The 14,064-nt window shown below is 34.8% G+C and overlaps 1 protein-coding gene across 3 annotated transcripts in view; it reads right to left on the reverse strand.

Annotated features, from left to right (window-relative positions):
- The window catches only part of BMPR1B (bone morphogenetic protein receptor type 1B), a 411,794-nt gene that overhangs the window by 247,429 nt on the left and 150,301 nt on the right, over positions 1–14,064 (reverse strand). The window contains exon 1 of one of the 3 annotated variants that reach the window (XM_072940335.1): positions 10,438–10,557. The exons of the other annotated variants lie outside the window; for them this stretch is intronic. The gene's annotated coding sequence lies outside the window, so the exon portion shown is untranslated. Of the gene's footprint in view, positions 1–10,437; positions 10,558–14,064 lie in introns of those variants that run through there. 3 annotated transcript variants of the gene reach the window in all.

Below are 14,064 nucleotides of genomic sequence, written 5' to 3' on the forward strand. Positions count from 1 at the left end.
AGAACTCTTAAGTTTGCAGGCCTAGTTTTCTGTGAGACGCTGCTAGGAAGGGGAGACGAGTAGAAAGATTCCTGCACTGAGAATCAAGTCTGCCTAAAAACCGTAGGGTAACTTGAAGTTAAGGGTGGAAAAGGGGAAGGAGAAGAAGAGCCCACTGTGTCTCATAATTTTGCCTGGTGCCAATTCTGATTCTACATACAATCAACTTTGTAGGCAAGGAATTATTCATTTAATTTGCATGCCAACCAAATCAGAGAGTGATAATATTTTAAACTTACTAATTCCTATATTTCCAATGATGATATATGTTAAATTTCCTTTACAAAAATCATTTTACTTCTATCTCACGATCCTCAAGGAGGTCTGAAGAACCCTCCTTGAAAATTAAGCACTGTATCTTTTAAAAGTACTGTAAGGCAGACTGACCTAATTTCAACTTCAAATCTTCACTCTACCAAGTCTAGCCAGGTTATCTGGACCAGGTGAATCAAGCCTCTGCTTCTGATTGTTCTCATCTTTAAAAAGAATAGATCATAATATCTTCTCTCCTTTAAAGAGTTGTTCACAAGATAAACTGAAACAATGTACATTGAGTGTTTGGCATAGTACCTGGCAAGTAGAAGGCAATTTTAACAGATACCAAAAATGGAGGGAAAAGGCCAATCTCCAGCTAAGTCTATATGTATCTCCACTCCCACCCCCCACTCCCAAGCTAAACTCTGATGAGGGGAACAATGTTTCGTATTTCCAAGATAAGGCAGGACTATACGTGTTTCCATATAAAGACACAAAGACACTGATCTGGTGATAGAACAGTTCTTGCTCCCTGGAATAGAAAAGACACAAAAGAATATCCACAGGTTATTAAAAAAAAAAAAAACTTCCTCTAAGGAGAGGACAACAAAAATTTAATAATCAAAGAATCCTCAGAAAGATGTCCTCCCCAGCCTTTCAAAGGAGAGAAAATAGAACGGGACAGCAACATAGGAGCCTTTTTCAAATAAGTAGTTCCAAACTTGGCTATCCATTAGGTTTACATGACTCTAAAAAAAAAACCCCACAGTCCTGAGTCCAGAACTCAGAATTTGGAATCAATCTTCTAGAGAAGGAAATCAGCATTTTTCAAAACCTCACGAACTTGGTGAGGTCAACAGCCAGGTCAAGACACTGTCTTACCCTTGAGAGTTTTTCGTTTCACTTACAAACTACTCCAGGACACCTCAGGCTATTTTACAAAGATTATCGTTAGAGCTGGAAGGGACCACAGCCATCCACTGGGGTGAAATCAGTGGCCTTATTTTACAGCTGAAGAAAAGGAGGCCTCGAGAGTTTAAAATATTTGCCTAAGCCTAGAACTTGAACCCAGCCCCTTTCGTTGTCAAATTCGTGTGTTGCATCATTTTCACCCTCAAACCTTTAAAAGAAAAAGAGTGGTTTTCTATCTTTGAAAGTTGATTAAAACATCATTTTTTACTTCTTGTATTGAGGGCAAATTCGCCGCTCTGCTTTGAATGTATAGAGACAATCATGATTCAGGAAGTACTCTCTGAAATTCGGCCAGTTTGTGAATGAGAACCAATCAAATATGCAGTCAGTGTTCAGCTGCCTCAAGAAGGGCTCTCCTGCTAGGAAAAGCTGTCTCCTAGCAGGAGCCATATGACCAGTTTAAATGCCAGTTTTACCATTTACTTGCTGGGTTATCTCAGACAGATAACTTAATTCCTCTATATCATAGTTTTTTCATTTACCAAATAAGCTACCAGCAGCAATTACCTTCTCAGATTGCCATCAAAAGTGAATGACAGAACGGGTCCAGAAAGATAGTACACACCCTATTAATAGTATTATCATCAAAATGGCCATTTGGGGGCTTTCTTTCTAAATCTGGAAATTAGAAGAAATTATTTTTTAAAAATTCATTAGATCTGAATATACAATGTGAAAACTTTACACTTCAATAAATTCAGTGTGAAACCTCTATACTTCAATAAATTCATTTAAATTGAAGGTAAGCAGCAAACTATAAAAATACGACATAAGAGCAAAAAAATTCAATAATTTAATTACACAAGGATCCCATACAAATTAGTAATAAGCTAAAACTGCAACAGATAAACTGGAAAACACGTGAACAGGAAAATCACAAAAGATACAAATGTCTATCAAAATAAATGTATCAAAAGTAAAAAAAAAAGTGAAACCTCAGAAGGGATAAAAGACTAGCAGTCTAGCATTAAAACAGAATACAAATTTCCCAGCTAATTTGCAAAGATTTTCATAATACTTCTAACTAATGAAAACCAGTCCCCTCAAACTCCTGGAACAAACATCAATTATACAGCAATCCAAGAAGAAATTCTGCAATACATTTTAAAAGCCTTTAAAAGTGTTCCCATTTCTTGATCTAGTTATTCTACTGTCAGGAATATATTCTAGAGATATACTCTGACACAATACAACAGAAGGCTGCACAGCCTTTACTTAAAATTTTTTTAGAGGACCAGCAACAACAGAGGCAACATGACTCCAAGTTAAAGAGGGGAGGCTGACAGATGGAGGGAGAACGTAGAAACACTAACACTGAGGTGAAGAATTCCTTTTACCTTCGCTATCTCCACAATAAGCATAGATTATTTTCACTAATAAAATTGTCAGCAATAAAATGTTTCAAACGTCCTAATATTACATTTCTAGACAATATGTTAAAGAAAATTCAATACAGTTGATAGCTGATGTCTCTGGAAAAAACATACATGCCTATCAGTTTCTATATTCAGTTTCCTCAAGCTCACTCTTAAGAATATAGTGAAAATTTTAACTTACAGGCTGAGCACTCCCATTGTTCATGGCAGTATGTTCAGAAAGCCTTGTGTTAGAAGTCTTACATCCTGGGGGGTGGGACTGAGATTAGCCCTGTTGTCTGGATTACTCCTACAATTCATCCCTAGGGAAAGGAGCTGCAGGTACCTTCTTCCCCAGCAGAATTATGGGGGCCTAGCCCACAGGCTGAGGTTCTTCCTCTTTTCTGATTTACTCTGGTTCACTGACTAGCAGGAAATCCCAATTCTGAAGCCAGTACCTCTGGCTAGGTCTCTAACCCCATCCAAAGTCCAAGTAAAAGACCCCTCCCCTCTCCTTCCTTTGGGGTTAAACTCTGAGCCCATCAAACACTGGGAGCAACACTCAAACATGAATGGAAGCGTTCTCCCAACTCCTCACCCTGGTACTGCAGGGGTTTCCAACGCTCTCCTCCTATGCCCCAGATGCCATCCTTTGGAAAGAAAACAGCAGCCAGATTAAGACCTACTGCTTCCGGCCCGCTCTCACACCACCTCTCCCCATGAGGGAGAGCCCATGATTCTGATGCCCAAGACAACGTGTGGTTTTCAGTCCAACGGCATAATGTGGTGGCTCTGGACGTTACCACGTAGAAAACTTAACCTCAAAACACTTAACCTAGGAAAAAAAATTAAGTTGTATTGATAGCCCAAAAAAACAGTAATATTTCTAAACTGTATTATTTATTCCTTATTTAAAATTTTCCTGTTATCTTTTAAAATGGTCATTTTTAAGTCAACAATGGAATCCTATAAAAATATGGATTAAGTAACTTTCAGAAAACCTCACTGAGTGTATTTAGCAATGATGTAAATATAAAAAATTTTCAGAGTTCACTGTAGTACATTAAAGTCAAATACATTTAAAAGTATAACTTATTCTCCATACTGCTCATTTGTTACTAGAGAAGATACAAGAAAATAAAGCACATCTTTCCATCATTATTATGAACTAATTCACCCTGCAATGTTCACAAAGAACAAGTGTCAGTCAACTCCACAATCTCATTTTTTTTTTCTTCTTACAGAAAATGAACTGGCTCAATCTCATTGAAGCACCTGGTGAAAAATTCTTATTCTTTTCAAGTTGCATTAAGAATTCACCTATTCTCTAATTACCAAGAACAAATTAAGCACCTCTCTAAACTGACTTACAAATTATCTGACATCCAGATCCTTAAGACTTGTTAATTCATATCCATTGTTCTTTTTCTTCATCTAACATCTTCTGTCTCATGCTAAAAAGATGTCTGTTTACCTTAGGTGTAGCCGGTTGTCAATCAAGAGATTTAGGTGTGAAAGCTAACAGAGCCTCCTTATTTCTTCCGTCCTAGGTCTCTAATCCAGGTTGCTGCCACTAGGTGGACGGTGCCACCTTTCATTACAGAAGAGTAGAAAGAAGGGTACGTGGTTTCTAAAGAGTTTAAGGAAACTATAAAAATATAGCCATTAAACAATGACTGGCATTCAAGAGCCTTTAAATAGATGTATAATACAGAATACCCTTGAGAATAACATAGCTCTTGTGTGCACATCTCCCTGGTCTCCTACACTCTACTCAGAAGATTTTCTGACCAACGTGTCCTGCCTCTATAATAGTTACATTGTTAACGTGAACTTCTTCACTCCAACAGTATTTGATTCAGGTTCTTAAATATTTCATTTTCAAGGAAACATGCAGTTATTTCCTCTCATAGAATTTGCCATTAATCTTTTAATGTTTTGTGCAAATATTCCAGGAATCATGAAATAATGAAGCCAGTATTTTCCAGAAAAATTTGTTAAAAGAAAGTGAGAAGAGATGATTAAATAACTAACCAAAAGGTGAAAGTTATATTCTCTCTTATTGAATATTATCTTCACCTTTCATTACAGTAACTTAAAATTTTAAAAACATAAACATAACTGTGAAGATTAGAGGAGAGCCATTACATTGGTGTTTTCACAGAAACACTATTTACACATTTGTTTTTGACTGAAAACAAATTAGGTGTCAAAAACTGAAAGACAGTTGTAAAATACATAGTTTTACTTAAAGGTAGGATTTGACCAAAAATTTGAGTTTGCAGCTGAAGCTGTCAGTTGATGTATGATAATCAAGGGTCAGCCATAGGGTAATTACTCTAATAGTGTTGTAGGTTTTCAATATAATTTTAGCAGTAAAGAGCATGAGGCTGTCATTTAATTCTAGCTCTACCACTTACTAGCCATGTAATCCTGGACAGATTTCTTAACCTTCCAGTGCTCAGGTTTTATCATCTTTAAAATGAGAATACTAACAGAATTTAGTCCCCACAGAGCTGCTGTAAAGAACACTGAATATATATATATATATATTTATATATATATATATATATATATTGAATACATATGAAGTATTTCTAACATGGCCTGAACACTGAAGCACATTATAAAAAGTAACTCCATGCAGGCACAAATTGGTTAGAAAAGTCTCCAAATGAACAATCACTAAGGTCCATGTCAATCTCTTCAGGGTTGGGGCCTCTGATGTCCTCACACCTGTTTCACATTTGCCCTCTCAAATGAGTGAAGCCAACTAGAACCATCAGCCTGAAAATATAATGGATTGGATTTGCTTGAAAACAGCATAATTCTTTAATCTAGTTTGTATTAACCTGAAAAATGTTATCATGTTGGTATCAGCAATATTTGGGAAAAGGTTATTACCGAGTGTGTAAATGTTTGATTAACAGACTAAATGTGTAAGCCAACATTTCAAATGAAAGGCACAAGTTACTTTCTCATTATATAGCAAATCACAACCACTTTGTCATGTTGATTTATACCAGTTTCCTTATCTTATGTGTTTTTACTGATAACTAAAGGAACAAGTGTACATTCCATTCTTTGTATAAAATATATTATCTTCCTGTTAACTTCAGCATACCCCAAAGACAAAATGTCAAAAAGCAACAACGATGTCCAACAAACATCCTAAACTCTTTAATAATTACTATGACCTTACTTTTATCAACGAACATGCAATGACCTTCCCTTCCTTTCACGTCTAAGAAAGAGTAGATTGAATTTCACTCTTGTCAACAGAGGGGGGAAAAATGATGTATTATTTGTTTTAATCTATTGGCTTGAGAAAAGGGTGGGTGATCTTTTACCAATTCAAATGCAGATCCAATGGCAATGCATGATTAAATTGGGAAAAAAGTGTATTTGTACTTTAGCACCTCAAAGCTCTAACTTTCTGAGCTCTGTGCTTTTAAACATAAGAAAATACAGTACTCTATATAATAAAACTACAGACACCATATAAAGTTTGTGTGGTATCTTTCTGAAAAGGAGCAGATACTAGGTCTAAATAAGTTTAAATACAACTGAAGATTTTACTTATATAAAAGTACAGCCATAGCTTGAGAGTTAATTATATAAACTAGATTTTTATCTAGGACATTTATCCTAACCAAGTTTATTTACTGAAAAAGGGAAAGCAAGAAAAATAATTGGATTTTCATAGCCTTTTGTTACTATTCACATCACCCCATTCTAGTAAAATTTGTATAAACCACAGTTAGATCTTAATTAGGTAAGAAATATGCTTTCCAGTTAAAATACATAAACAAGAGAGACAGAGTAAGGAAGAAGACTAAAAGCAAAATGTCCAGTCAAATAAGGTGAAAAAAAAAGACTAACTTTTTTCATTATAACAGTATCAGATTAAGTAGGTAAACAAATATCTGAATTAAACCGACAGTGACTTGACAGCCAGATTTAGTGTAATAAAATTCCCACAGTCTCAAAGCAAAATAAAATCCATTCCCCATAGAGTTCAAAGTTACTAATGGAACTTTGTTAGAATACAATTGTATTTAACCCCAAATCAGGAGAGACCTTGATTTGGATTCACAAAATAGAACATTTTAATAGCTTGAAAAACAAAATTGTATGTGATTATGATGTCAAGATGAAGTTAATGATTTACGTTTTAATTATCCCTGTGTTTTAAAGTTCTTGCAAGTTTGAGCTTTCAAATCAGACACAAAAAAGCATTAATAAATGGCACAATCAACATAAATCACATCACTCCACAAAGAGCATCAAACTGAAATGCTTAAATACACTAGGCAGTCTTGCCTAAAATGCCAACATGAGGCCAAGTCACTTAGAAACAGTTTTGGTACATGATACACATTTGTTAAGTAACTAGGAATTAATGAATTGATAAACATGTTTCATTTCATCCTGGCTTCCTCTGGGCTGCAATCTCCTGATGTGTAAAAAGTCATAGTGTTTCAAAAATGCCTAATGTTCAATGATAAATGTTAGCTTCAGAATGATTAATGAGTAAATTAGGTAATTTTCAGTCTGTTTAGCAAATGTTACTGGCAAAACTGGACATCCACATTTGAAAAAAACTGGATGAAGCCAGACCCTTACCTTCCATAAAAATTAACTCTAAATGAATTAAAGACTTAAAGACATAATAAACTAAAATTCCTAGAAAACATAAAAGGAGAGCTTCATGACACTGGATTTGGCAATGAGTTCTTGGACACAACATCGAAAGCACAGGTAACAGAAGCAAACAGACAAACAGCACCCCACCAAACCTACAAAGCTTCTGCACAGTAAAGGATACAATCAAGAGAGTAGAGAGGCAAATGACGGAAGGGGAGGAAAATATTAGCAAATTCTATCTGGTAAGGGTTTAATATCCAGAATATATAAAGAACTCTTACACACCAACAATAACAATGTAAAAGAAACCCAATTAAAAGATGGGCAAAGGACTTCAATAACACTTCTCTAAAGATGATATACAAATGGCTAACAAGCATTGGAAAAAATGTTCAAAGTCACTAATCAATAGGGAAATGAAAAATCAAACCACAATGAGATACCGCCTCACACTCAGGAGAACGACTACGACTACGATTAAAAAACAAAAATAAAATAACAAGTGTTAGGATGTGGAGAAACCGGAACCCTGGTACACTGTGGGAATATAAAGTGGTGCAGCCACCACAGAAAACATGGTGGCAGTTCCTCAAAAAGTTAAAAATACAAATACCATATGATCCAGCAATCCCACTTCTGAGTATATATCCAAAAGAACTGAAAGGAGAATCTTGAAGAAGTATTTGTACACCCATGTTTATAGCAGCATTATTCACAGTAGCCAAGAAGTATAAAAGCATGCCAAATGCCCACAGATGGATGAAAGGATAAACAAAATGTTGATCACATTTTATTAATGTAAATGAATATTTTACATATATATAATAATATATACGAATATTATTCAGCCTTAAAAAAGGAAATTTTGTCATATGCTACAACATGGACAAACCAGAGGACATTATGAAAAGTGATACGAGCTAGTCATTAAAAAATACTACTACTGTAAAGTTTCACTTATACGAGGTATCTAAAGTAGTCAGGCTCACAGAAACAAAGTAGAACCATGGCTGCCAGAGGCTGAGGGGAGGTAAAAATGGGGTATTGTTTCAAGAGCAGAGTTTGTTTTACAAGATGACAAAGTTGTGACCATCTGTTGCACAATATAAATACACTTAACACTACTGAACTGTATGCTTAAAAATTGTTAACATGGTAAATTTTATGTTTTCTATCACAATGTTTTAAAGGCAATAAAACACAGGTAATTAGTAACATACATGAAACTACAAAGTCAGAATTCATAGTATGATCAGATTTAGAAAGGCAGGAGGAGGAGAAAGACCAGACAGGAAATCCACCCTACACAAAGGAGGAGAAAAGCAAAACACCCAGGTCAACAGGCAAATGAGAGAAGAGTGGCCCATATCAAACTAGAATAGTGGATTGAGGGCCCTTTGGTAAGGCGGTCAGTGCTCAAGAAGTCTCTGAAGTGGCAATACAAATAGAGCTCTGGCCAGACAGATCAGAGAGGTGGAAAAAAGCCATCAGGAATAGCTGTTACAAGACTGCTCAGTGATGACCCACGAAGTCTGACTTAAGGTGAATAGAATTCAGATAGAGATTTCTTAATATAGCCTAGGCACATGTGAGGTGGGCCTGGGGGACCTCACAGGCAACCTAATCAGTTGGGTTTCCAATAAATGAAGATATACCCTACAAAATCTTCCACAGCCAGTATGGACTTACATTAGCTTTAAACTGGTTCAAATTAAATTTCTTCACTCCAAACTTCTTAGGAGCAGTGATCATTCCTTATATCCTTCATCCAGAATTCAGTTTTATGCTCACAGAAAGCACTTAAAAGTAACTGGACAATCAATGATCATCCCTGATTGCCAAACGTTTACCTGAGGCTATGCTAAATAGATGGAGGTGTTAATAAGATTAAAACAAAAAGCAGTAGATTCATCAATTCATACTATTTATAAAAGACAAAGAAACTTCTATACTTCTCATCTGAAAAGTAAGGTTAATAATTTCATACACTTCTCCTTTAATCAAAAAACAGTATTACAAAATTTACATTGCAAACAAATACTTATAACCATTACTCAATATGTGATGTTGATAGGGACTTTTCACACTATATTGCTCCTGGGTTTAAAAAATATTGAAATAAATTTTATGCTTATGCTGAAACTACAGCTTCTACTACAGTTTAAACTTTAATGCTTTGTCTACAAACATGTATTTATCTTAGTTTTACTTAAATTACCATTTTTGAATTCCTAAACCATATTCTAGAACTTTGCCTTCAAAGCTACTAGAGGTTAAAAGATTTTTTTTTTTTAGACGCCCTTGTGAGGTCACAGAGGCTGCCAAGAGGCCAGTAAGAGAAAGCAGACCTCACTGCCTGGATGTCAATTATCCAGCCCTTGGGCACTCACTCGCAGAGCAGCACAGCTTAAAATCATTATAAAGATAGCATTAAGACAATTAAACAAATTACTTGGAATCAAGAGTACTTAAAATCCATTCCTAACCCAAATGAAAGGTACCAGAGGACAACCTAAGAAATTGAGGGAAATTACAGAAAAGTGTTACAACATGAGTAAGCATTCATTTCTTTTCCCCTTGCAATTTAAAATTTTTTAAGCATTCTAGATTCAAGCTTCGGGTATTTCAGCAATGCATATTAATTAAGAAGGCATTAAAGTATTTCAGTAATGCACAACACTCAAAATAGCTTGTATACACAGGTAATAAATTAAATTGTTTAAAAATTTTTGACTATTCAGTATCCTAAGGCAATCAACCCTTTTTTAACGTGTTTATCTTGTATTATTTTTTTTAGAATAGCGAAGTATTAAAGATTCTGTTCTCCAGCATGAAGTAAGTGAATGATATAACATTATTAAATTCTAAAGTCCAGAAAATCCTGAAGAAGGTTCTGAGGTAAAACTACTGATTTTTTTTTCCGGAACAAAAATCCATGGAATTTTCATAGATTTCCTTCCCTCTTAGTAAAGATTTTAAAAAATAACACGACTTACTTCATAAATCAAGAAACATGACATGGGCAAAATATTATCAATCCTGAAGGTGTAAAATATTTATATATAAAATTATGAAATAAATATAAAGCCTTAAAATAGCAGAAGGGATTACAAACAGTTCCAATTCCAAATATGCCCATATTTTTACTATACCAAGACTAATAACTCACTTTATAAAGGATGCATACATTAGCTTACATAATCTTCACAATAAGTACATGGTACTTCACATGGAGAAGAGAGAGCAGAGAAGAGCAGGATCTTGCAGTCAGACAGTCCCTAGGTATGAATTCCAGTTCTGTATTTACTGGCTGTGTCATCTCGGGCAAGCTGCTTACTTTCTCTAAGTCTTGGTTTCCTCATCTGTAAAATGGAGATAATGCCTAGCTCACACCTACTGTAATAATTAAGATAATGTACATGCAGCATTTAACATAGTATCTCTCACCAAAAAAAAAAAAAAAGGATTTACATGTGAGAATCTGATATTCAAAAAGAGTGTACCTGAGAACGCAGGTTACTTAGTTCCTCAACTAAAGCTATTTCTACTGTTTCATAAGTGCTCTTCAAGAACATATCACAAGACAGCTTCCAGTGCTGATATGGGAAATCTCAGATTCTGAATCCTGTTAACCTCTTTTGTATCATCTCAGTTTTAGAGAAAAAGTTTCCAGAGTCAGGTCAGAATCCATTGCAAGACTTTCAATAATGTCGGAGCAATTATAAATTCACTGTGCTAACAGAGGATTACTTGTGCCGGAAGAGTATCAAATCCACAGATGATACAAAAGCCTCCTTGTAACAAAAACGTTTATATTTACTCTCAGCTACTCAAGAAAAGTTGAATTAAATGGTGAAACATTAAATCATTTCTTTTCCTTCCCAATTCTCCACTAAGGCACAAGGAAACAAGCAAAAGGACTGAAAAGAAATAAAAACTAACAATGCTGTTAATCCAAAACATGCACTGATAACTTAAAGTTGACAGTTTCTATTACAGCAGTAATTCCATAATCATCACAACGCAAATAACATAACCAAGTAAAGATGTTCTCCACCACAAGCGGTAAATGTGTAGTTTTGGGTTTTGTTTGTTTTGGGTTTTTTTAGGGGGTGTAGGAGGCGGTTGAAACATTTACAAAAATGTTGGCTGGAAACAAGGAGGGCAAGTCAACACACTGAGAGCTACATCAGCAAGACACTCCACAGACACAGTGATTAAGAAGTAGTGTGTGACTGTGATGGCCCTTGAGAGCCAAAAATCTATTCTTCAAGACTGCCTTCCAACTTCAGTGGAAGAAAATCACAAAAACAAGTCCAAATACGGCACTAAGTTCACACTGAAGAAACTCAAGTAACATGAATTTTCATCCAAAGGTTTAAAGGCAAAATTTAGTTAAGACTGGTCAGAACTCATAAAAATAGACTTTTAAAAGACTTGAAAACAGTAAGATAAATTTCTTTTCTTTAAATCTGAAGTCCTTTGCAATTTCTTCCATAGGTAATGTAACTTTTTAAACATGTAGACTGCGTATGTTTTCAACTCTATTATCCATAAGGCTTGCTAAATATCAGCATGAAAGTACTACTAATAATGTATTCCTTCTTCTCGGTATTTATTATTCCTTACACAAAAACTGACCACATTTCAAAGAGGAAAGAAGTGCTGCTGTTCTCTATAACCCTTCATCGTCACATCTTTAGAAAAAAAAATTTTAAAAGGCCAAGCATATATAAAACATGAACCATTTTATACAAACTAAATTTTTTAAAGAAATGCTTACACGATCTCAAGGAAGATAAATGTTATTAATTAGGAAAAGCATATATACTTAGAAACACAGCCACATTCTATTTTATAATGAGTAAGAGTGAGGTATTTCCAAATCAAGCAGGTCTTTTGAGCCCATATAATATAGACAGAAGGTACCTCTAATTTCAGTCAAATCTAAAAGAAGGAAAAAAAAGAAACACTACCTGGTTAAAGTATAGCCCAGATGCAAAGCTGAATACTGAAGGAGGATGCATGCTATCTGAGTAGTTTAAATTTAGACAAAGTACATTAAAGACCTGGCCATATAGACTTAAAAGTCTACAACTGATCACTTAGGAAGGACCTCAAAGGAAACAGGAAAGGGTATTTTAGCATGTGATCTGGAAGAAATTTTAGCATCACAGGAAAAAATCTGGCTTTCTTCTAGTGCTTAGAAATATAAAGGAAAAAGATTTGAAGAAAAAAGTGTAAAATTGTTTTCATACAATATATGAATAATGATTCTAGACTTTAAAAGAAAAGCTATGGAGGTTTTTCTCTTTTACATGGTAGAAAGAATAAGAAATGTAATTTACAAATTATCTAGCAAGTAGAAATACAAATTAGTATTTCTCCTTCATATGTATGTATACATGTGTGTGAAAGACAATAATAAATTATTTTAAACAAATTATAGCTTTCTTACTTTTTTTTTTTGAAGAGATTTTACAGAAAGCTAAAATACACTTTCTTTTTGGCCTGATCCTCAGAGTGCTCTAACATTTAAGTTTTAAATAATGACTCCATGGAGACTCATTCTACTACGTAAATAAGCAGTGTGAACAAGAAATTAGGAGTGACGGAAGAAATTAAAGGGCAGCATTCAATCCATTATACGGAGTCTACCAAATTGGGAATCCCTGAGATGAAATAGCTGTCTAAAGAAATTAAAGTGACTAAGCAAGCATAAACTATTCATCTTCTTACACAATACTTCTGATTGAAAGTAAGTCAAATGCACTTGCGTAAATTCAAACATTTATTTTCATGTTCCAAGAATATTTTCACCCTGCTTCTTTTCATGGCGTTAAGCATTGGCTTTTGTCTTCTCTCTGCCTAGAGTGGCCTTTCTGTTAATATTCTGCTTATCCTTCAGCACTGGAAACAAAGCACACTTCTTGGCCCCTTCCAAGGAAACGTGATCACATTAGTTTCCCCATCGCTAAAGCCAACAACAGTGAGCAGCTCTTTTTCTCCGAATAAAGAAGTAAACTGTGATCTTAGTATGCAGCTGAAACTAACTTCAAAAATATGATAATTATATGTAAAACATTAGCATGTATTGAGCAATATCCATCATTTTTTGAAGGTTTTGAAAAATTCTGTTTTTTTCCAAGGGCTCTCAAACAAGTATTTTCAATTTGTTCTAGGGAAAAAAAATCATGCATCCCAATGGAACTGTAAAAATTTTTCTTTAGGTTAAAAAAAGAGAAAAAAACAAAACAAAACATAGATAGCAAAAGCTAGAGAGGCAGGCAAAGAGACTATATTAAGTTCATTCCAGATGAAAATTGAGATGGCACTGATCCAAGGCCCTACAATGGAGTATTAAGGAGAAGAGGAAGACTCAAAATTAAGATATTAGAGACAGCAGGAATTACAGAATTGTTTCTAGACCTGGTTTCAGTGTTTGAATAGCTAGATGCCACTTACGGGTAATAACACAAAAGGACTATACTTTATGGATTGACCATGAGTTAAAATTGGACATCCTGAGTTTGGGACTCTATGAAACACACAAAAAGATCAAAGTCTTTTAATATGGACCAAGACAGGGTAAGAGACCTGCTATGTATTTGGAGGCATGCTTGAGAATGGGGTGTCTATCCAGGGAACAGTAAAAATCATGCTACAGTGAGAATGTGGTCTCAGTACCTTAAAGAGAACACCGACATTTAAGGAGCGAGTAAAAGAGCCTAAAAAAGGTGAAGTCATATAAATAAGATAAGGAGAAGATAATACAAGTGAAAAATGTGATTCAGTT

Source organism: Vicugna pacos, chromosome 2 (genome assembly GCF_048564905.1).
Source record: "Vicugna pacos chromosome 2, VicPac4, whole genome shotgun sequence".
Taxonomy (NCBI): Eukaryota; Metazoa; Chordata; class Mammalia; order Artiodactyla; family Camelidae; genus Vicugna; species Vicugna pacos.